The sequence below is a fragment of the Anabrus simplex genome, chromosome 2, assembly GCF_040414725.1.
Source record: "Anabrus simplex isolate iqAnaSimp1 chromosome 2, ASM4041472v1, whole genome shotgun sequence".
NCBI lineage: Eukaryota > Metazoa > Arthropoda > Insecta > Orthoptera > Tettigoniidae > Anabrus > Anabrus simplex.
Window position 1 is genome coordinate 78,655,931 of NC_090266.1, and position 22,478 is coordinate 78,678,408.

Consider the following 22,478-nt stretch of genomic DNA (forward strand, 5'->3'; position numbering starts at 1 on the left):
CTCTCTTTGAACCATAGACTTTGCTGGGATTGTTGTCTAGTATTTTCCTCAATTTTTTTCCTTTCCTCATCATTGACTCTTACAAGATTTTCAGCTTGTGTTGCACATGGATCCACACCATAATGGTGGTCATGAATGACATCAAAGCAGCTGGCCTGTTCTTTTTTTAGAGCAAAAGAAAAAGCAAGCTTATGTTGGGAACTTTTTACAATACCTTCAACATATTGCTGATATCCAGGCTGATTAACTCCTGACAATGGCCTAACATCATGGCAGGGTTCCTGGAAAACTTGTTCCAAGGGCAAACATTCCACTTTCATAGGGCTAACTGGCCTCAACCGTTTGGAAGGGGGGTGGTGAAAAGTTTGTAAATTTTGGGTGCATGTTTCTGAACACTGAATAATACCCGTCTTGGAGAAGTGCTCTAATGCATAGCTTACAGCAGCAGTATGCTTACAACATGCTTTGGGGCCTGCTCCAGCAACACATTCACATTCTCCTCCTATAATGTCACCAGGTACTCCTAAAATAACCTTCACATTATAGCTCTTATGTTTTGTGTACTCGGATTTCACAGCACTGCATATTAGAATTTCATCCGATTGAAAGAAACATTTTATAAACAAAACAAACTTTTCACTGAAAAGTCTGTATCCAGCATCACACAATGATTTGTAGTTGGAAACAGGTGCTGCATCTATTTTGGATTTTCTAAATACAAAATAATCCATCAAATGCACATTTGTGATGGTGATCTTCACCTTATGGCTGATGGTCAATTCTTCAAAGGAACCGGTACTAGGAAACTGAAGAAATTCACATGCCTTTGGAGGTGGATAAGGCTGTATCTGCAGTTTCGTGTAAGCCATCAACCTAAAAAAAAAATACGTGAATTGAAGACTATAAGCAAGTAGAGTAAGTGCGTATTTAAATCTCTACTTATGATTTAAGTCTTGTGGAGGTGTATTTATATATTTCTCAATGTACAATAATCAAGTAATTGTAATCTTTAGGAAAAGGCATGCTGACTCCTATTCATTATTTAGATAATAAAGCGTGTTAGAATTTTGTAATTACCGCTGTACTAATTCTTCCTTCCTCCTGCTAGTTTTAGCGCCTCTGGTCCGTAGCTCAATTTGCAGCTGTTTAACGCTTAAACGCTGAAAATCGTCCATAATATACTAGGGGATATACCTGTACAAATAATTAATATAGTCTTCGAGTAAAATTAGAGAATATATAGTAGGCTTTAGCTTAGGAAACTCTGTCACAATCTGTACATTTCTCGCAGCTGACTGGGAGAAACATAAGACGATCGCCTTGCGCTTACCCAGTAGTACACGAGCGCTATCTGGCGCGAACTTTCTCTGCCTACATCTCTATTGTCAACATAAATGACTTTTATTTTAACAATCTATCCTTAATCCCATAGTCCCCTAGTATGGCAAACATCTTTTCCCTCGGTACCCTGTCATATGCTTTATCTGCATCTATGAAACAAACACAATTGTCTAACAGTGGAACCTTGGATTGCGAGCATAATTCGTTCCGGCAACATGCTTGTAATCCAAAGCGCTCGTATATCAAAGCAAGTTTACCCATATGAAACCATTGAAACAGAGATGATTCGTCTACAACACAAAAAATGTATTTGCATACCATTTCTAAAACAAAATATAACATAAAACAAATTAAAGTGCACTTTTCCTTATAATAGAATCATTGTTGGTGTGAGGGAGACAAGAGATGACATGAGAAGAGTTACTGTGTAGCACGAATTTCACGAACGGAATCACTGTTATCTGTTGGCTCACTGGAATTGTTTTCTTTTCGTGCAACTTAAACGGGGAACCTGTACAATGACTGTTGCTTTTGCCTCTTTTTGAGGATTTCACGAAAATGTGACATTGCATTGTCATTGAACTGATTCATCGCTCGCACTGCTACAGCCTTATTCGGGTGGTGTTCTTCTACAAAATTTTGCACCATTTCCCATATTTTGCACTTTTCTCGAATCTCAGTTGAAGTGAGAGATTCCATTGACTTTTCCTCCTCCTCTTCTCCGGACGAGATCTCCATAACCTCCTCCTGTTGTTCGCGATGCAGGTCCATTAGTTCGTTGGTGGTCAGCTCCTGGCTATGTTCATCCACCAGCTCTTGAACATCCACATCATTCACCTCCAGCCCCATAGTCTTCCCTAAGGACACAATTTCATCGACAATCGGCAGCTCATTGTCACCAACAATCCTCTCAAAGTCACGTCCAAGAACACAGTCAGGCCACAGCTTTCCCCAAGCGGAAGTGAGAATTCTCTTGGTGACTCCATCCCAGGCTTTATTGATGATCTTCAGGCAGTTCACGATGGGGAAATGATTTCTCTCAAACTCTCGGAGGTTAAGATTTGTTTCTTCGGTCACTTTGAAGCATCACTCAAATAATGCTTTGGTGTATAGATTCTTGAAGTTCAAAATGACTTGCTGATCCATAGGCTGGAGTAGTAGAGTAGTGTTGGGAGGAAGGAACTTAACCTTAACGAACTTGAATTCCTCCAGTAAGTCGTCCTCAAACCCTAGAGGCCTGGAGGATGAGCAGGAGCATTGACCATAACCAGCAAGACTTTGAGCGGTAGATTATTTACTGACAGGTATTTCTTCACTACAGGACCAAAGACCTCGTTCATACATTCAACAAACGAACAGGGGAGAGGAAAACGTAGGCACACGTGACGCTCGTATTGCGGAACCTCACTCGCTTATCAAGTTACAATTTATTTAAAATGTTTGCTCGTCTTGCAAAACACTCTTATACCAAGTAACTCGCATTCCGAGGTTTCACTGTATTCCTCTCGTAACAATTTTCAATTACCTGGCGCATACTGAAAATCTGGTCTGAAACCACACTGGTTTTCATCCAACTTCCTGTCAACCATTCATCACACCCTCCCTTCCAAGATGCCTGTGAACACTTTGCCTGGTACACTAATCAAAGAGATACTTCGATAGATGTTGCAATCCTTCCTGTTCCCTTACTGATGGATAGGTGCCATTACTGCTTTTGTCCAATATGAAGGTACCTTACCAACACTCCATGTTAATTTTATTACTCTATGAAGCCATTTCTTCCCTGCCTTCCCTCTATACTTCACCATTTCAGGTCTAATTTCATCTATTCCTGCTGCTTTATGACAATGGAGTTTACCACCTTTTCCACTTCCTCAAGCATAATTTCGCCATCATCATTATCCTCCTCCCTATGAGCTGAGTTGTTCGCGACACCACCAGAAAGATTTCCTTTTACATTGAGAAGATTTTCAAAATATTCCCTCCACCTGTCCAGTGATGCCCTGGGATCGGTTATGAGTTCACCTGAATTACCCAAATCACTGTTCATTTCCTTTTTCCCACCCTTCCTAAGATTCTTTATTACTGTCCAAAAAGATTTACCTGCTGCTTGACCTAGCCTTTCGTGGTTATTACAAAAATCTTCCCATGACTTCTTTTTAGATTCAACAAGTATTTGTTTTGCTCTGTTTCTTTCATCTAGATACAATTCCCTGTCTGCATCAGACCTTGTTTGGAGCCATTTCTGATAAGCCTTCTTTTTATGTTTACAAGCTGCTCTTACTTCAACATTCCACCAAGATGTTAGCTTATTTCCATCTTTAAACAAAGTTGTTCCTAGACATTCCCTTGCTGTTTCTACTATAGCACCCCTGTATGCCACCCATTCCCTTTCTATATTCTGAACCTGCTTACTGTCTTCTGTTCGGAACTTCTCACTAATTATATCCATGTACTTCTGTCTAATTTCCTCATTTGCTACCCTTATTCGTTTACATATAGAGTTCACATTTTCTACCCTAGGCCTGAAGATACTTAGTTCACTACAGATCAGATAGTGGATTGTATCATCGAAAAATCCCTGGAAAAACCGTACATCCCACACAGATGTCCTGAATTCTAAGTCAGTTAAGATATAGTCTATTATGGATCTGGTACCCCTAACCTCCCATGTGTAGCGGTGAATAGCTTTGTGCTTGAGAATGCATTCGTAACTGCTAATCCCATACTAGCACAGAAGTCCAGCAAATGCTTCCCATTCCTATTAGATTCCATATCTTCCCCATATTTACCAATCACCCTTTCGTATCCTTCAGCTCTATTTCCAACTCTCCCATTGAAATCGCCCATTAGCACTATCCTATCCTTGCTGCTGACCCTGACCACCATGTCACTCAATGCTTCATAAAACTTGTCAACTTCATCCTCATTTGCATCCTCACATGATGAATACACTGAGACAACTCTCGTCCTAATTCCTCCAACTGACAAATCTACCCACATCATTCGCTCATATACATGCCTAACAGAAACTATGTTGCATCCAATAGTATTCCTGATGAACAGCCCTACCCCACACTCTGCCCTTCCCTTTTTAACACCCGTCAAGTAAACTTTATAGTCTATCTTTTCCTCGTTATCTCCCCTTACCCGAATAGCATTTACTCCTAGTACATCCAGATGCATCCTCTTTGCTAACACATCCAGTTCCACTTTCTTCCATAAGCCCCATTAATATTGATAGCTCCCCACTGAATTCCATTTCATTCGCCAAGTTGTTTCTAAGGAGTCCCTCGCCTGTCAAATGGGAGTGGGACTCCATTACTCCCATAGGTCCGAGGCTTGCTTAAAATGTTCTGAGCTCGGTAAATTTGTGAAGCAGGATGCTACCCTAGTTACAAATAGTTCAAGTGAGGATCTCTCCTCTAATGGGTTAGGGACTACGTTGGATTGTATAGTCCCAGCCGCCTGAGGACAAGGAGGGCCATGACTCAGAATATGTCCGAGATGACTATTCCCATTCCGTAGCAACTGGTATCCCGACTCTCAAGACCACTTACTAGGCCACTCAGCCATTGCCCATGGTTCACGAACTAGGACGTGGCTACAGTAACCCACACCATGAACCATGAGCTATCACTATAGAAATAACATTTGTGATGAGTTTTAAAGATGTAGAAGACTCCATCAGATGCTTCAGTGGAAGTGATAACTTCCCAGCTGAATGAATGCAGGATCTCAGACTTTGAGGATGCATCAATTATGTTTGACTGGACCAATACACAGTAAGTAGTTTTTTCTAGGGATCAGCTAAAATGATTACTCAGAGTGAGAGTGGACTAAAAACATGGTCTGATTCAAGGAATGTCTCATTCAAAGAGTGTTCTGTGAAAATCAATAGTGAATCAATAGTGATCAGCTTCATGAAACACTTGTTAAACAAAACAAATGTGAGAAAATCCTGTATAGAGCTGAAAATCAGTCAGATTTCAAGAAAAAACTCAACATTTATGAGGAGTTCTGAAAAAAATAAAGCCACACACTTTGGGGGAAAAGAGGCAATACTACTTCCTAAGAAGAACTAGAAAGGAACAAACGAGTGTCAAATTAATGTATAGGAATACTGCATAAGAAGAATGATCAATCAATCAATCAATCAATCAATACTGATCTGCATTTAGGGCAGTCGCCCAGGTGGCAGATTCCCTATCTGTTGCTTTCCTAGCCTTTTCCTAAATGATTTCAAAGAAATTGGAAATTTATTGAACATCTCCCTTGGTAAGTTATTCCAATCCCTAACTCCCCTTCCTATAAATGAATATTTGCCCCAGTTTGTCCTCTTGAATTAGAACTTTATCTTCATATTGTGATCTTTCCTACTTTTATAAACGCCATTCAAACTTATTCGTCTACTAATATCATTCCACGCCATCTCTCCGCTGACAGCACGGAAAAATACCACTTAGTCGAGCAGCTCTTCTTCTTTCTCTCAATTCTTCCCAACCCAAACATTGCAACATTTTTGTAACGCTACTCTTTTGTCGGAAATCACTCAGAACAAATCGAGCTGCTTTTCTTTGGATTTTTTCCAGTTCTTGAATCAGGTAATCCTGGTGAGGGTCCCATACACTGGAACCATACTCTAGTTGGGGTCTTACCAGAGACTTATATGCACTCTCCTTTACATCCTTACTACAACCCCTAAACACCCTCATAACCATGTGCAGAGATCTGTACCCTTTATTTACAATCTCATTTATGTGATTACCCCAATGAAGATCTTTCCTTATATTAACACCTAGATACTTACAATGATCCCCAAAAGGAAATCTCACCCCATCAACGCAGTAATTAAAACTGAGAGGGCTTTTCCTATTTGTGAAACTCACAACCTGACTTTTAACGCCGTTTATCAACATACCATTGCCTGCTGTCCATCTCACAACATTTTCGAGGTCACGTTGCAGTTGCTCACAATCTTGTAACTTATTTATCACTCTATAGAGAATAACATCATCCGCAAAAAGCCTTACCTCCGATTCCACTCCTTTACTCATATCATTTATATATATAAGAAAACATAAAGGTCCGATAACACTGCCCTGAGGAATTCCCCTCTCAACTATTACAGGGTCAGACAAAGCTTCACTAACTCTAACTCTCTGAGATCTATTTTCTAGAAATATAGCAACCCATTCAGTCACTCTTTTGTCTAGTCCAATTGCACTCATTTTTGCCAGTAGTCTCCCATGATCCACCCTATCAAATGCTTTAGACAGGTCAATCACAATACAGTCCATTTGACCTCCAGAATCCAAGATATCTGCTACATCTTGCTGGAATCCTACAAGTTGAGCTTCAGTGGAATAACCTTTCCTAAAACCGAATTGCCTTCTATCGAACCAGTTATTAATTTCACAAACATGTCTAATATAATCAGAAAGAATGCCTTCCCAAAGCTTACATACAATGCATGTCAAACTTACTGGCCTGTAATTTTCAGCTTTATGTCTATCACCCTTTCCTTTATACACAGGGACTACTATAGCAACTCTCCATTCATCTGGTATAGCTCCTCCGACCAAACAATAATCAAATAAGTACTTCAGATATGGTACTATATCCCAACCCATTGTCTTTAGTATATCCCCAGAAATCTGATCAATTCCAGCCGCTTTTCTAGTTTTCAACTTTTGTATCTTATTGTAAATGTCATTGTTATCATATGTAAATTTTATTACTTCTTTGGCCTTAGTCTCCTCCTCTATCTCGACATTATCCTTGTAACCAACAATCTTTACATACTGCTGACTGAATACTTCTGCCTTTTGAAGATCCTCACATACACACTCCCCTTGTTCATTAATTATTCCTGGAATGTCCTTCTTGGAACCTGTTTCTGCCTTAAAATACCTATACATACCCTTCCATTTTTCACTAAAATTTGTATGACTGCCAATTATGCTTGCCATCATGTTATCCTTAGCTGCCTTCTTTGTTTGATTCAATTTTCTAGTAAGTTCCTTCAATTTCTCCTTACTTCCACAGCCATTTCTAACTCTATTTCTATGATCTCAAGTTTGAAGACAGCAGAAGCAGTGTTTGTTGTTTTAACAGTGAGGAAAGACAACAGGAATGTAATTGAAGGAAAGTGGTGTGAAGTGCTTCAATTGCAGCAGGTTCAGTCACAAGGCTGTGGAGTGTAGTCCTATCAGTGTGAGAGGTGATGTAGCATTCATGCAAATGTTAGTAGTGTTGCAACAATTCAAACTAGCACCCTGTATAAAGAAATTAAGATAGATCATAAAGCCATTAACTTTTTGATTGACAGGAGCATACGGGTAAACTTAATGTGCACCAAGTGAGTTGGCCATGCAGTCAGGGTCACGTAGCTGTGAGCTTGCATCTGAGAGAGAGTGGGTTCAAACCCCACAGTCGGCAGCCCTGAATATGGTTTTCCGTGGTTTCCCACTTTCACACCAGGCAAATGCTGGGGCTGTACCTTAATTAAGGCCACGGCCGCTACCTTCCCAGTCCCAGCCCTTTCCTATCCCATCTTTGCAATAAGACCTGTGTGTGTCGATGCGACATAAAGCAAAAAAGAAAATGGACAATGAACCGACACTGAAATCTGAAATTTGCTAGAAAAGTTGCAGATAAATCTAATGTGTTTGTATGGCCTGAGTGTGAGGACATATCAGAAATTCAAGAAAAAAATATTGTAAAACTTTTGCCTGAGCCCACTCCTGGCAGACATGGAGTGTCAATTTTCAATATTTCTTTTTCAGGTTATAATATTCAGTAAATGAGAACATTAATGTCTTTATGTTGATTCAACCTGTCATATATTACTGTAAGGCTGTCAACCTACTGTCATTTGCTAAAAGCAAATTTTTTAACATTGTTCAATAGTTTATGGTTACTGTACTAACGTGTTCTTTCATTATTTTATGTTATAACTATTATGTTACTATCTTATTTCATTATGTTATGTCTTAATTACACTAAACTAGCATGTTCTTTCATTATTTCATGTCTAATTTTACTAGTATCTTCTTTGATTATTTTATGGCATAGTTACTGCACTAGCATGTTCTTTGATTATTTTATGTCACAGTTATTGTATTGGTAACTTCTTTCATTAATTTGTCATGGATACTGTGTTAGTATGCTGTTATTTTGCAGTTCTACACCACTGTTAATAGTGTCAATTACCGGAGCAACATGTCTCAAACTCTGGATTTTGTGTCAATTATTGGGGTTTGTGCTGTTGTTGAACTTTGGTTGTTATATCATAAGAATTGTAATTATTGTGGTTTTTTTTTTTTTTTTTTTTGCTAGTTGTTTTATGTCGCACCGACACAGATAGGTCTTACAGCGACGATGGGACAGGAAAGGGCTAGGAGTGGGAAGGAAGCGGCCGTGGCCTTAATTAAAGTACAGCCCCCAGCATTTGCCTGGTGTGAGAATGGGAAACCACGGAAAACCATTTTCAGGGCTGCCGACAGTGGGGTTCATTGTGTTCTTTTATACATATGTTATCTGTACTTAACACTTCGTTCTAACACAAGGGAAAAAAAAAAAATAGGACCTAGTACCAATAAATCAAGGTTTGCAGTATACATAAGGCTTATCTCCTCTTAAACTGTCAAACACTGGGGCCTTTACCCTAGAATCTGGTGATCTTTTAAGAACGAAAAATGTCATTCTATTTTAATGAAGTTGTTTCTTTTTCATGTATAATACTGTTATCATATGTCTTCTTTCGCAGGTACTTTATAAATTTATTACTCAAAATTAATTTCAGCAGACTGAAGAACCTAAGTTATAAATCAATAGTTTGGTTCACACAGTTCATGCCTGCACTGACAACGTGTTGGTAGGGAAATGGTGAAAGGTGGTCAAGCAAGAATGACTAAATGGAGTGTCTCTAATGACACCTGAGAAGCTGTGGCTTCCTCACTGGGGTGACATGGAATACATTTGTCTTCTTCAAACCAATGTAACAGGACGTGAAATCTAGCAGTCCTGTGCAATGTAATATCTTAACTAGTAAGTGACTTTGCCAACACCTATCAGAGATGTCATTCTACAATAAATGTTCTTTAAGCTTATAAAACTTTCTTGGTAGGTTGTATCTGTAGGTATATAGCTGCCAATTTGAAATTTCACACAGAGTAGATTTAACCCCAGAAGTATCAAGGAAGTACCAAGAAGTACCAAGTGGAAGGGAAAAGGATCAAAGGAGGATACCATCTATTTTGATCAGGTAGAGATCAAGCAAAAAATGGAGTTGGTGTTGTTATGGATCATCAAATGAAAGATCATGTAGTAGAAGTAAAATATGTTTCTGATCGGATTCTTCACATAATGCTGAAATTGGATTCTTCCCAGAACATCAACATCATTCAGTGCTATGCATCACAGACTGGTTGTGAAGATGAAGAAAAAGAACATTTTGAAGAAGACATAGAGGAAAGAATAAGAGGAGATGGAACAATTATCATAGGGGATATGAATGCTCAAGTAGGAACTGTGAGAGATGGATATGAAAGTATTCTAGGAGCACATGGTTGGGGTCCACGAAACCCAGAAGGAACTAGACTACTTGACCTCTGCCTGAGGAACAACCTTATAATAGGGAACTCATGGTATCAAAAACAAAAAGCCATAAGGTCACACTATATGGACGGGATGGAAAAAGTGAACCTCTTATAGATTACTTTTTGATCGAGAAACAACTACAAAATAGACTGTTGGGATGTAAAAGTGATTCCTAGTGTCTCCCTGGAAAGTGATCATAGACTCCTCATTGGATACTTAAAGTTTAACAAGTTAAAAGAAGTAAGAATCACACAGGTAAAGAAACTCAAGACCTGGACGCTGAAGGACAATGATAGAATAATAGAGTTCCAAGAAAACATCAAAACAGTGATACCAAAGACAGATGAAAGAACAGTTGAGGAGGAATGGAAGGATCTGAAAGAAAATCTAGTAATGATAACTGAGAAGGTCTGTGGACGAACCAGTGACACAAGAAGATGGAAGGAACTCCATGGTGGAATGACGGAACAAGAACTGCTGTCCTGAACAAGAACAACATGTTCAGAAAATATTTCAAGAACCGGACTGATCATAATAAGGAACTATACAGGGTTGCTAAAAAACAAGCAAACAAAGTTGTTACAAAGAACGAGAGAAGTGGTTGAACAAGTGGAGTGATGAATTGAAAGTGGATGTTAATGGTAATAAGAAAATGTTATATAGGATGATGAAAAATAGAAAAAGAGATAAAGAACACTCCAAATACCTAAGAGATGATAATGAAAATCTGATCACTGAAGATGAGAAGATCAAAGAGACTTGGAGGACTTGCTTTGATGAATTACTAAATGTGAATTGCATGCAGCCTACACAAAAAGACAGCACCGGTACTGCCCCCTGCAAGTCTGCCTCTGACAACAGGTTAGGATTAACATAGAATGATGTAGAATATGCCTGGAAATACATCAAAACTGGAAAATCAGTAGGGGCTGATGAAATTAATGGAGAAATGATCAAGGCAATGGGCATTTCTGGAAAACATTGGATCTACAGACTCTTTCGTTAAGATCTCGAAAGAAGGGGACATACCAGTCGATTGGAAAACAGGCATCATAATCCCAATCTTCAATTAAGGAGACAGAAAGAAATGTTCCAACTATCGAGGCATCACTTTAACATCTCAAGTTGGTAAACTTTATGAAAGAATTATAGAGCGTAAAATCAGACCCCTTATTGAAGAGAACCTCTTCGAAGAACAGTATGGATTCAGGAAGGGGAGATCAACAACTGATTTAATCTTTACAGTCCGTCAGTTAATGGAAAAATACTATGAACACAACCGAGATTTGTGGTTAGCCTTTCTGGATATCAAGAAAGCATTTGATGCAGTGAATAGAGAGAAGGTGTGGAAAGCACTGAAGAAAATTGGAATACAGGATGACATGATACACCGGATCAAGAATTTGTATGAAGATACCCGAAGAAAAGTCAAAACACCTGTAGGAATGACTGAAACCTTTGATATAAAATCTGGATTAAGACTAGGTGGTGTTCTGTCTCCTCTTCTTTTCATCACTGTGATGAACGAGATTCAGAGAAAAGTTCACCAAACCATTGGAGGTAAGAAAATGAAAGTTATATTGTTCGCGGATGATATATGCTTGTGGGGAGACTCTAAAGAAGATCTTCAATGACAAACTCCTGGGCAGAATCTGCTAAAGAATATGGACTCATCTTCAGCCAAGAGAAAAGTGAGGTTATGGTCATGAAGAGATACAGGCAACCAATGGGACACATTGAAATGGAGGGGAAACAGCTACAAATGAACCATCAATTCAAATATCTTGGAAGTGTTACCTCTGATACTGCTTCTATAGATAAGGAAATTTCCCACAGAATTCAGGCAGGTAGCAACTTTTACAAAATAGTTAAAGACATAATATGGAACAAGAAAATACCAACAAAATGTAAGAGAGTCATATATGAAACTTATAACGTACCAATCCTGACCTATGGTTGTAAAACATGGACCATGAGAAACAAAGATGTTAGTAGAATCCAGGCAGCAGAAATGAAATTTGTCCATAGCATGATCGGCAAAACACGAAGGGACAGAGTCCGTAATGAGGAAATTTGCAAGCAGGCTCAAGTTGTAAGACTGCAGGACAAAATAACAGTGCAGCGACTGAGATGGTATGGACATATGCGACGCATGGGTGATAACAGATTACCAAAAAAAATGTACGATCTAAAACTTGAAGACAAAAGACCAAGAGGGCGACCAAGACTCAGGTACAAGGACATGGTGAAGATTGACATTCAACAGAGAGGACATACTTTGGAAAGCATTGAAGAAGGAGAGAAGTTCAGAGACAGCAACTGGTGGAGAAGCTTCGTTTGCCAACCCATCGCTTAAGATGGAACGACGTGGGATATGTGTATGTATGTAAGTATCAAGGTGTAGCACAAAGTACCACAAAACAGGTATTTCTCCTGCAATTTCTGTAAATGCAAAGGAGAAGATGTGAAAAAAATATTACCTTCAACTTTTTTGTTATATTTGTGTATATTTCCCCCCAATTACCCTTTCAAATTGATTTCTGAGCTTTGGTCACAAAATGCCACACCTTGGTAATCAATGGTACCACACATGAAAATTATGCATTTCTGTAATATCCCTTATTATTTATTTTCATTCTTATGTTACAGTGTGCCTGCTGTTCAATAATACCTTGTAATTCAAATGCTTCCATTGTTGTAAGAGCAGTTGATTGACAGTGGAATATTTGAAAATGGATGATAGTTTGAGTGACAGGAGAGAGAGAGAGAGAGACACACTTTAGATGTGAGTGATAGTGAGGTTTCTGAAATAAGTGAAGTTGAAGATGGGACTGAGAATACAGAAGATGAAGAGAATGAGGTTACATTGCGTGAACATCAGGACAACAGTGTAGATGAAACTAGTGCTATATCAAATGAAACCATTGATGCAGAAACTTTCATTGCAACTAGTGGAAGAATTCAAAGAATCTATTGCAGTAAACCACACAGACATCATCGGCGACGTGTACAGAATATTGTTACAGCTCCCGAAGGTCTTCTTGCACCTGGTAAACTACACAAGCCTAATCCTGTGGAAGCTTTCTGTAAGTTTTTCAACGGTGACATTATAGGTAAGATTGTGCTCGAGACAAATAAGGAACTTGAGACAAGGAACATCAGCTTGACTAATGACATTGAAATATCAGTCTATGTATTCTTACTTATCTTTATGGGTGTAAATAATGATCAAAAACTCCATGTACATGATTTGTGGTCAAGATTACTGTGAAGAAATGCGTACTATGGTACTATGAGTCATAGAAGATTTTTAGATATTCACAAATATATCAGATTTGATGATAAATTGACTAGGCCGGAGCGAAGACAAGAAGACAAGTTTGCTCCAATAAGGGAAGGTTTTTGAGAAACTTATTTTTCTTTTTTTGCTTTACGTCACACTGACACAGATAGGTCTTATGGCGACGATGGGATAGGAAAAGCCTAGGAGTTGGAAGGAAGCGGCCGTGGCCTTAATTATGGTACAGCCCCTGCATTTGCCTGGTGTGAAAATGGGAAACCACGGAAAACCATGAGAAACTGAATGAAACTTTTCTTTCCTTTTACAGTCCGGGGCCTCACCTTGTTGTAGATGAAATGTTATCTCTCTTTAGGGGACGGTGCCCTTTCAAGGTCTTCCTAAAGGACAAGCCTCGAAAGTACAGAATGATCACAGATTCAGAAAAGCGCGACATCCTAAGAATGGAAGTATTAGGCTGGTAAATCAGATACCATTCCCGCGAGTGAAAGAGGTCCTACTGTAATTCTTCTAAGATTTGCTGGTCATTTCTCAAATACCGGTAGAAATATAACAGACCGCTTCTACACATCTGTAGATCTAAGATCAATTCAAGCTAATAGGAAGTACATACCAAAGGTATTGAAGACAACAGTTGGTAGGGAAGTTTTTTCAAATAAATTTGCTTTTTTCTCAACCTGAACCTGGAAAAAAGCACCAGTAATTTTGGTTTCTTACATAGCGCATGGTAGCCCTAAACATATAGTGCTCTTTTTATCAACTCAGCACAATGATACTGCTGTAACCAATACAGAGAAGAAGAGCGAGATAAACCTTTATTATAATGGAACAAAAGGGGGTGTTGATGCTGCAGATCAAAAGGTACAAGCTACGACTACCAAAAGAGGTATACGAAGATGGCCACAATCAACGTTCTTTACTTTGATTCATATTGCTATGTTGAATGTGTACACACTTTTTATTTCGAATTTTCCCGACCAGAATATTACCAAATCCAATTGACAACGATTGTTTCAGCTTATAAAGCCACAAGTTGAGATTTGGGCTAGGAATATTTACGGTTACAGGCACACATCAAGACAGCCATGGAAGGAATTTTAGAGAGGCCACTGCATGAAATTCAACGAGGTGTTCAACCAACTTCAACTTCCGAGGCGTACTAAGGTCGGTGATATGTCTGCATATAAGTGGCAAGACTGAAATACGAAAAAACAAACAAACTGTCAAAAACAACAATGACGTGCTCGAAGTGTCACAAGAGTGTGTGTGGAAAGCACAGTAAAAGAACAAACCTATGTGGATGTAGTGAAAATGGCAGTGATAGTGAATAAACAGAGACAGAAAAATGCAAATGACGGAATTTTCTTAATTTTTCATATTCTTCTTGTTAATTTTACTATGATCTGGGTTTGTAAAGTAATACCTGTAAATTAATTAAATATATATCATCAATTTTTTGGAAAATATGTGGTCATTTTGTGCCACACCTTGGGTCTCAAACGTGACCGACAAGACCTTGGCAGTTCTAGGGTTAATGTTCAGGTCCGACTCGGCTGAATGGTCAGCTTACTTGTCTTCGGTTCAGAGGGTGCCAGGTTTGATTCCTGGCCGGGTCGGGGATTTTAATCACTTCCGATTAATTCTTCTGGCTTGGAGACTGGGTGTATGTGTCCGTCCCAACACTCTCCTCATCATATTCAGACAACATACCACACTACCAACCACCACAGAAACATGAAATGGTGATTACATCCCTCCATATAGGGTTGGCGTCATGAAGGGCATCCGACTTTAAAACAGGGCCAAATCCACATGTGCGACGCAGTTCACACCAGTGTCCCCCCAGGTGTGGGAAAAAGCGGTAGCAAAAGAAGAAGTAAATTAATGTTCAGAAAGAGGACAAACTGGGGCAAATATTCATTTATAGGAAGGGGAGTTAGGGATTGGAATAACTTACCAAGGGAGACGTTCAATAAATTTCCAATTTCTTTGAAATCATTTAGGAAAAGGCTAGGAAAGCAACAGATAGGGAATCTGCCACCTGGGCGACTGCCCTAAATGCAGATCAGTATTGATTGATTGATTTGATATTAAACCAATGGAAAGGTGATTCAACTGCAAAGTCAACTTAATTTTAATAGTAATTCTTGTCCTGTTTTTAAACAATGGACAGCCTTTTAGTGAACAGCAATAAATGTCGTCAAAGTGAAATAAGGAGGGTGTACCAACAAAGTAAGTGAGGAAGTGATCCTTAAATGTAAGTTATTTTGAACTTTGGTTCTACATAAAAAAACATTTGAGTATTCCTTTCTATGCAGTAAACATTATCAGTGAATTATAATTACATTTATGTTTTCTTATTTCTGTTAAGCTGGGTTTTGGCAATCACTGTGTTAAAGAGTAAGTGCCAGTATTAAGTGAAAATCAATGTACACAAGAGGATGACTGTTCAGTTTGATTCCAAGAAATAAAGAAAATAGGCAGTGCAAAACAACATGAAGAAGTGATCCTTAAATATAATAAGTTATTCTGAACTTTGGTTCTACATAAAAGACATTTGAGTATTCCCACAAATCATGAAAAGCTGAATTTGTTCAATGGCACACTTGTTTAATAATACAGAGTTTGAGGGATGTTCCACCATTCAACACATTGTAATATACATTAAATTATAAGAAGACCGGTTTCTACTCTCTTGGAGTCACCATCAATTCCTGTTGAAAACTGATTCAGGGGTCATCTGATAATCATCATAATAAGACCAGAACCATGTCTTTGTACATTTGTTTCAAGGTGTGTGTATTTTATCCAGTTTTTTAAGATAGAAACAGAACTGTCAAGTCCAGGAACGCTCTTAGAGAGCCAAGGTTTCATATAATTATATGTGTCCTTGTCACGTGTTCAGCAGTGCATGTGTTTCCAGTGTTACGTGGTCCATGAACGCAGGACATTTTAGGCCAGAACTAGGAACATATTAAGTTCCAAGTGCTGCTTGTCATGTATGCGTTGCATTTCAAAGTAATGTCTTGCAACCCACTGATGTTTTTCCAGACTATCACCTTTAAATTTTCTTATTATGATGATTGTTATCAGATTCCCCCTGAATCAATTTTCAACAGGAACTGATGATGACTCCAAGGGAGTCAAAACCGGTCTTCTTATAATTTAATGTATTTTACAATGTGTTGAATGGTGGAACATCCCTCAAACTCTGTCTTATTAGTAAAATGTCAACACCGAAATGAAGATCATAACCTACGACACTTGTATAATGTATGTTTGTTGACATTTTTGTAACGTTAAGTGCATTTTTCAGACACTTTTATTTACCATACATTTTAGATCATAAGATGCACCATGATATTTTGATGAAAATTTAAGGAAAAATATTTCACTGTATTTTCAAACAAATTTTACAAAAATAATTTAATTGTTCAAACACAAATTACCAATAGGAAGTGCAATACTGCCTGTTACAAATCACAAGTAGGTATTATCTTCCTGCTATCCTATTACCATGTAATTCTGCATATACCATAATTTTTAATTTGAATGTTAAGTCGTAAACAAACCTCTTCTGTACAACTGACATTGTGTACGGTAAACTGTCACTACTGGAACTCGCTACTGATTACAAAGGGAAAGATTTTCTTTCTAAATATTAATACTGGCTTTATGTCCCACTAACTACTTTTGCGGTTTTCGAAGACGCCGAGGTGCCGGAATTTAGTCCCGCAGGAGTTCTTTACCGAACACGAGGCTGACGTATTTTATCACCTTCAAATTCCACCGGACTGAACCAGAATCGAACCTGCCAACTTGGGGTCAGGAAGCCAGCACCTCAACTATCTGAGCCACTCAGCCAGACAATTTTCTTTCTACCCTTCCTTGAAGGTTACCTATAGCAGTAATCAAGGTTGCGGCTATTTGTGTTTCCCTGATACAATAAGGAGGCAGGTGGGGAAGGAGTTACATTCCGTCTTGTTAGGAATTTCCTGGCAACTCTCATTCCTGTCAGACAAATGCAGATGTACCATAGCTGCTGTTTCTTATCTGCAGTAACAAAAAGGGTTCAACTGCTGAGAGTACTGTAAGGAATATTTTGAGCATTGGTGCAGCAAATCACATACACTCAGTGTTTACGTATGATAGACCTTCAGACCTTAAGACACAGCCTTATTTTAGACAGTATTTTTTGGAACAAAAAGTTTGTCTTATGGTCCAAAAAATGCAGGAACTAGCCTAATTACAGAAGCAAAGTATTATTATTATTGCACATAGTTTGATCTAGGGTGCCATGTGAATGCTCTTATTTAGCAAGGGTGCTGCGAACTGAAAATATCTGGGAATAACTGGAGTTAAGTCACACAATTTGATGGTGTGGTCATCAAGATGGAAGTGTATTGCAGCATAAAAATTTACACCATGATGCAACATGGGTTGAAGAGGATAGGGAAAACAGGACACAATGGTTAGACCCGTAAATGTTTCACCCTCCTTACGGGCATCATCAGCCTATATCAATCTTAAAAATAATACATATGGAGTCATTCTAATCTTGTAAATTATAGGTTAAAATGTTGAAAAATGATTTCGTAAAACATTATACAATAACATCTAAAACAACGATAATGCACCAAAGTATGTTTAAAAAAAAAGTAAATTAACTGTTTTTGAAGACTAAAACGTGGTTAAACATGAATTTTGAGAGTTCAAAACTAAAATGGATCCTTTTTTTATAATATCATTAAGACTGTGATGGCGTTGAATGTAAACACAATCATCAAAGGGGGATGTTACTTCAATTTCCGTAGTTTGAATCCCAGATGGTAAAATACTGAGTACCGGTACTTGGACACATGGAGTGAATGCCTAAACACCTGCACCACAAATTAAGCCATAATCCACATAAACTGTGCTATCATAAGGAATGTAGATTTTGATACAGGGCGCGATGTGAATACCCTTATTTAACTAAGGTGTTGTGAACTGAGTATGACTGGGAACAACTGGGTTAAGGACCAAGACAGGAGTTCCTGTATTTTTGGTGAAGGTGGGTGGGTAATCTATGTAGCCCTGAAAAAATCAATCAATCAATCAATCAATCAATCAATCAATCAATCAATCCATCAATCAATCACTACTGATCTGCATTTAGGGCAGTCGCCCAGGTGGCAGTAGAATCCTCTACCCTGTTCTCTCTCTCGCTTACTGTCTCAAAACACGCCCGGTTCTAGGGTCTTGGCACCCTGGGGAAAACCTATTTTGGTACTCTCTCAAATAGTATTATATGTGAAGCCTACAGGATAATAAATGATTGCAAAGAAATTGGAAATGTATTGAACATCTCCGTTGGTAAGTTATTCCAATCCCTAACTCCCCCCGTTGGTAAGTTATTCCAATCCCTAACTCCCCTTCCTATATACAAATATTTGCCCCAATTTGTCCTCTTGAATTTCAGCTTTATCTTCATGTTGTGATCTTTCCTACTTTTAAAGCCACCACTCAAACTTATTCGTCTACTGATGTCATTCCACGCCATCTCTCCACTGACAGCTCGGAACATACCACATGATATTGATGTTGATTCCCATAAGGAACGTGAGTCGAGCAGCTCGTCTCCTTTTCCCCAGTCTTCCCAGCACAAACTTTGCAACATTTTTGTAACGCTACTCTTTTGTCAGAAATCACCCAGAACAAATCGAGTTGCTTTTCTTTGAATTTTTTCTAGTTCTTGAATCAAGTAATCCTGGTGAGGGTCCCATACGCTGGAACCATACTCTAGTTGGGGTCTTACCAGAGACTTATATGCCCTCTCCTTTACATCCTTACTACAACCCCTAAATACCCTCATAACCATGTGCAGAGATCTGAACCCATTATTTACAATCATATTTATGTGATTACCCCAACGAAGATCTTTCCTTATATTAACACCTAGATACTTACAATGATCCCCAAAAGGAACTTCACCCCATCAACGCAGTAATTAAAATAGTCAGGCCAGAGAGCAATTTTGCCAACTGTACTAGTATTAAATGCTATGAATACATGCGTCAGGTTACAAAAGTTTTATAAAGACATGTGACAGGTTATACAAGTTTACGTAAAGCTCCCGGACAGTAGGTGTCAATTCAGTGCTTCAAGAATTGCTGGGTATACTGGCCTTTCCAATCGGGGAGCTTCGGTGTTAACGAGTAAACGGAGGAGCTGTTTAAGTTATTGTAATAGTAAGAAAGGCCTCTTGATGACGTGGTACTTACTTTCCTCTCGCTCAAGAAACAGAGAATCCTCTACCCTGTTCTCTCTCTTTCACTTACTGTTTCTCAAAACACGCCCAGTTCTAGGGTGCTTGGCACCCTGGGGAAAACCTATTTTGGTACTCTCTCAAATAGTATTATATGTGAAGATTACAGGATAATAATAAAATTTTATGTTTGAAGATTAAGGGTAGTTTATTAGGTTCTGATCTAAAATATCAGCATCTGTAACCTCTGAAGTCACCTGTCCTTCAAAACAAAAATTTGTAATTTCCTCTTTTCTTCTTTTTGCCCTTACTGGACCCTTAAGAATTACTTTTTAGACAGTAGGCCTCCTTAATTTTATAATTTCTGGGGTCTCAGAAACTGCAGTGTTTTCCCCAGAAACTTTCGTCAGCCATATGGCAGGAAATGAATAGCCAGGCGGGGAACACTACGTAAAAAAAATTATGATGAAATTTCAATTTATTCCCCTCAGGGTATTAACAATATCAGACAGGTTGACACTAACCACAAAATTTAACTATTTTAGTGTTATTATCATGAACAAGACATAACAGAGTAATCTGAACTTCTAGTGTCCTACTGCTCGTTATAATCCTGTAACACCAGGAACCGTTCAGTTGCTGTGCAGTGCCATATGGGTTTACGACGTCATGCGGAATTGAACGCTCGGATATGATTCTCGCCAATCCAGACACCGCCCGTGCACACTACATGACAGTCAAGTTAAACATTTAAACTCTGATGTAATAGTCAAAACTGCTATCAATAATGAAGATGAATCATTTAACAAACAGCTTTAGAGTATTTACGTTTTAATTCTGAGCACCCAATGACTCGAATATGTATTAATATTATGTAATTTGCACATATATAGGTTAGCCGGGTGGCCTGTAAAAACGACAGGGCGGTGCGCCCTTAAAAAGGTCTTAAGGAGAACACTGGAAATGATCTTTTACCCAACTTAATTCTCACTATATAATCATGAATAAGTTGCTTGTTGAAGCTTCCTATGAAGTTTGATGATGCAGCATTGCTGCTAACTTACTGCTTGGTAAATTTTCCAGTTAAGTAACACTAGCGCTATCTTCGTGCACTAATGCGAAGTAAACTAGATAACTAAAGTGAACTTACTAATTTTAAATAACTAATAATGTATTGCAAAAGCAAATATATGCAAGTAGCAATAACACCATCTTTTGCAAAGTATTTGGCTCAAGGTGAAGCTACACACGAATAACTTTCTAAACAATGGAAATCTGACAACAGCTGACCACACTGTTAAAGTTCTTACAGGGATTTGAAAATGGGGACGGGTTAGGGTGGAGAAACGCAACTGACTTTAACAAAGAAGCGAAGCTCTGAGCGGCTTCTTCACTTTGTTAACAACTGGGAAGGTTATGGCTGAGGCCACTTTAATGCAGCGATCAAAATCTGTAACAGAGAATTCATGTGAAATGTCAAATTAAGCCTTCTCTTTCAGTGGACATAGGGGGGAGGTTAGACTTAATTTAGGTGCATGCGAGTCTTGAGTCTTTTAATTCACTACCAGTGGTTTGTTCACAGCACATGCCGAACAAAACAAGGCATACGAGACTGGACTCTGTTCAAGTGTGCGTGTATTAATTTACAAACTTATTCATTTTCACCTGACGAATGAGGTAGTGTGTGTTAACATTTAAACATCAATGTTGCTCACGATAGGTAGCCCAGTGGCAACTACAGGTCAAAAGTCGCCCAAGTTTATCAACGACGGCCCAAGACATTCTATTAAACCACAACTACCTAAGTTAAAAGCAATGGATTATCCTATTTATCATTCAAAAATTCCTACAAATATACTCAAATTTCCCAAAATCCTCACAATAGGTACTAACACTTAACATACTTTGCACTGTCCAGTAAGGGGTTCAAGGGAAAAGCAGAACGATTTGTTCTGGGTGATTTCGGACAAAATAGTAGCGTTACGATAATGATAAATTTGGGCTGGGAAGACTTTGCAGAAAGGAGACGAGCTACTCGACTGTTTTGTTCCAAGCTGTCAATGGAGAGACAGCGTGGAATGACATTAGTAGATGAATAAGTTTGAGTAGTTATTTTAAAAGTAGGAAAGATCACAATATGAAGATAAATTTGGAATTCAAGAGGACAAATTGGGGCAAATATTAGTTAATAGGAAGGGCAGTTAAGGATTGGAATAACTTACCAAGGGAGATGTTCAATAAATTTCTAAATTCTTTGCAAAGATTTAAGAAAAGGCCAGGAAAACAAAATATAGTAAATCTGCCACCTGGGCGACTGCCCTATATGCAGGTCAGTAGTGAGTGATTGATTGATTGATTGGTTGGAAATTATAAACACAAGTAAAATAAGAGTTTGCAATCTACATATAGAGTTTTTCTTGGATTTCCACAAAGAAATGCGATACTCTTTAAATAAACGGTGTCCTCAATGACGAATATTTGAGCTGAGATACCAGAGGTTAAAACAAAATTAAACTGCTGCATTACACAAGCAAAACACGCCCCTCTCTTATCCGATCCCTATCAAGAACCAACAAGAAATTAAAAACCACTTCTCCGAAGCGCTCACCTCCGTCACCTCATTCTTTGACAGCTCCGTCACTCCCTGCTCAGAATGATTAGACACTAAGGAATTTATAAACAGAACACCAAATCTTGGATCTACAACTCTTTTACTCAACTGTACCAAGTTAACCAATTTCAAACACAGACAATTGGCACATCAAATGTACTACCAGGCCCAAAACATAACATACGAAAACCGTACAGAATAATTATGGAAATCACAGAATATAAAATAAAGAAACATCTGACTAACGCAATCCCAAGATCGACTAAACGTGGGTCAGGACGAATAGAAATACTGTATGTAGGAAATTATTGTGTAGAAACAAGACCTACTCGAATCCTCAGACCCAATGTTAGTCTCGATCGTTCAAAGGTGGCGAA

General features: G+C 38.5%; 1 protein-coding gene across 4 annotated transcripts in view; it reads right to left on the reverse strand.

Moving 5' to 3' along the window:
• Positions 1–22,270, reverse strand: part of LOC136863855 (uncharacterized) — a 311,541-nt gene extending 289,271 nt beyond the window's left edge. For 2 of the 4 annotated variants that reach the window (XM_067140201.2, XM_067140198.2), the window contains exon 1: positions 22,099–22,270. The gene's annotated coding sequence lies outside the window, so the exon portion shown is untranslated. Of the gene's footprint in view, positions 1–761; positions 874–1,077; positions 1,195–22,098 lie in introns of all 4 variants that reach the window. The other 2 variants (XM_067140200.2, XM_067140199.2) reach the window with 2 other exon arrangements.
• Between the last annotated feature and the right edge of the window lie 208 nt (positions 22,271–22,478).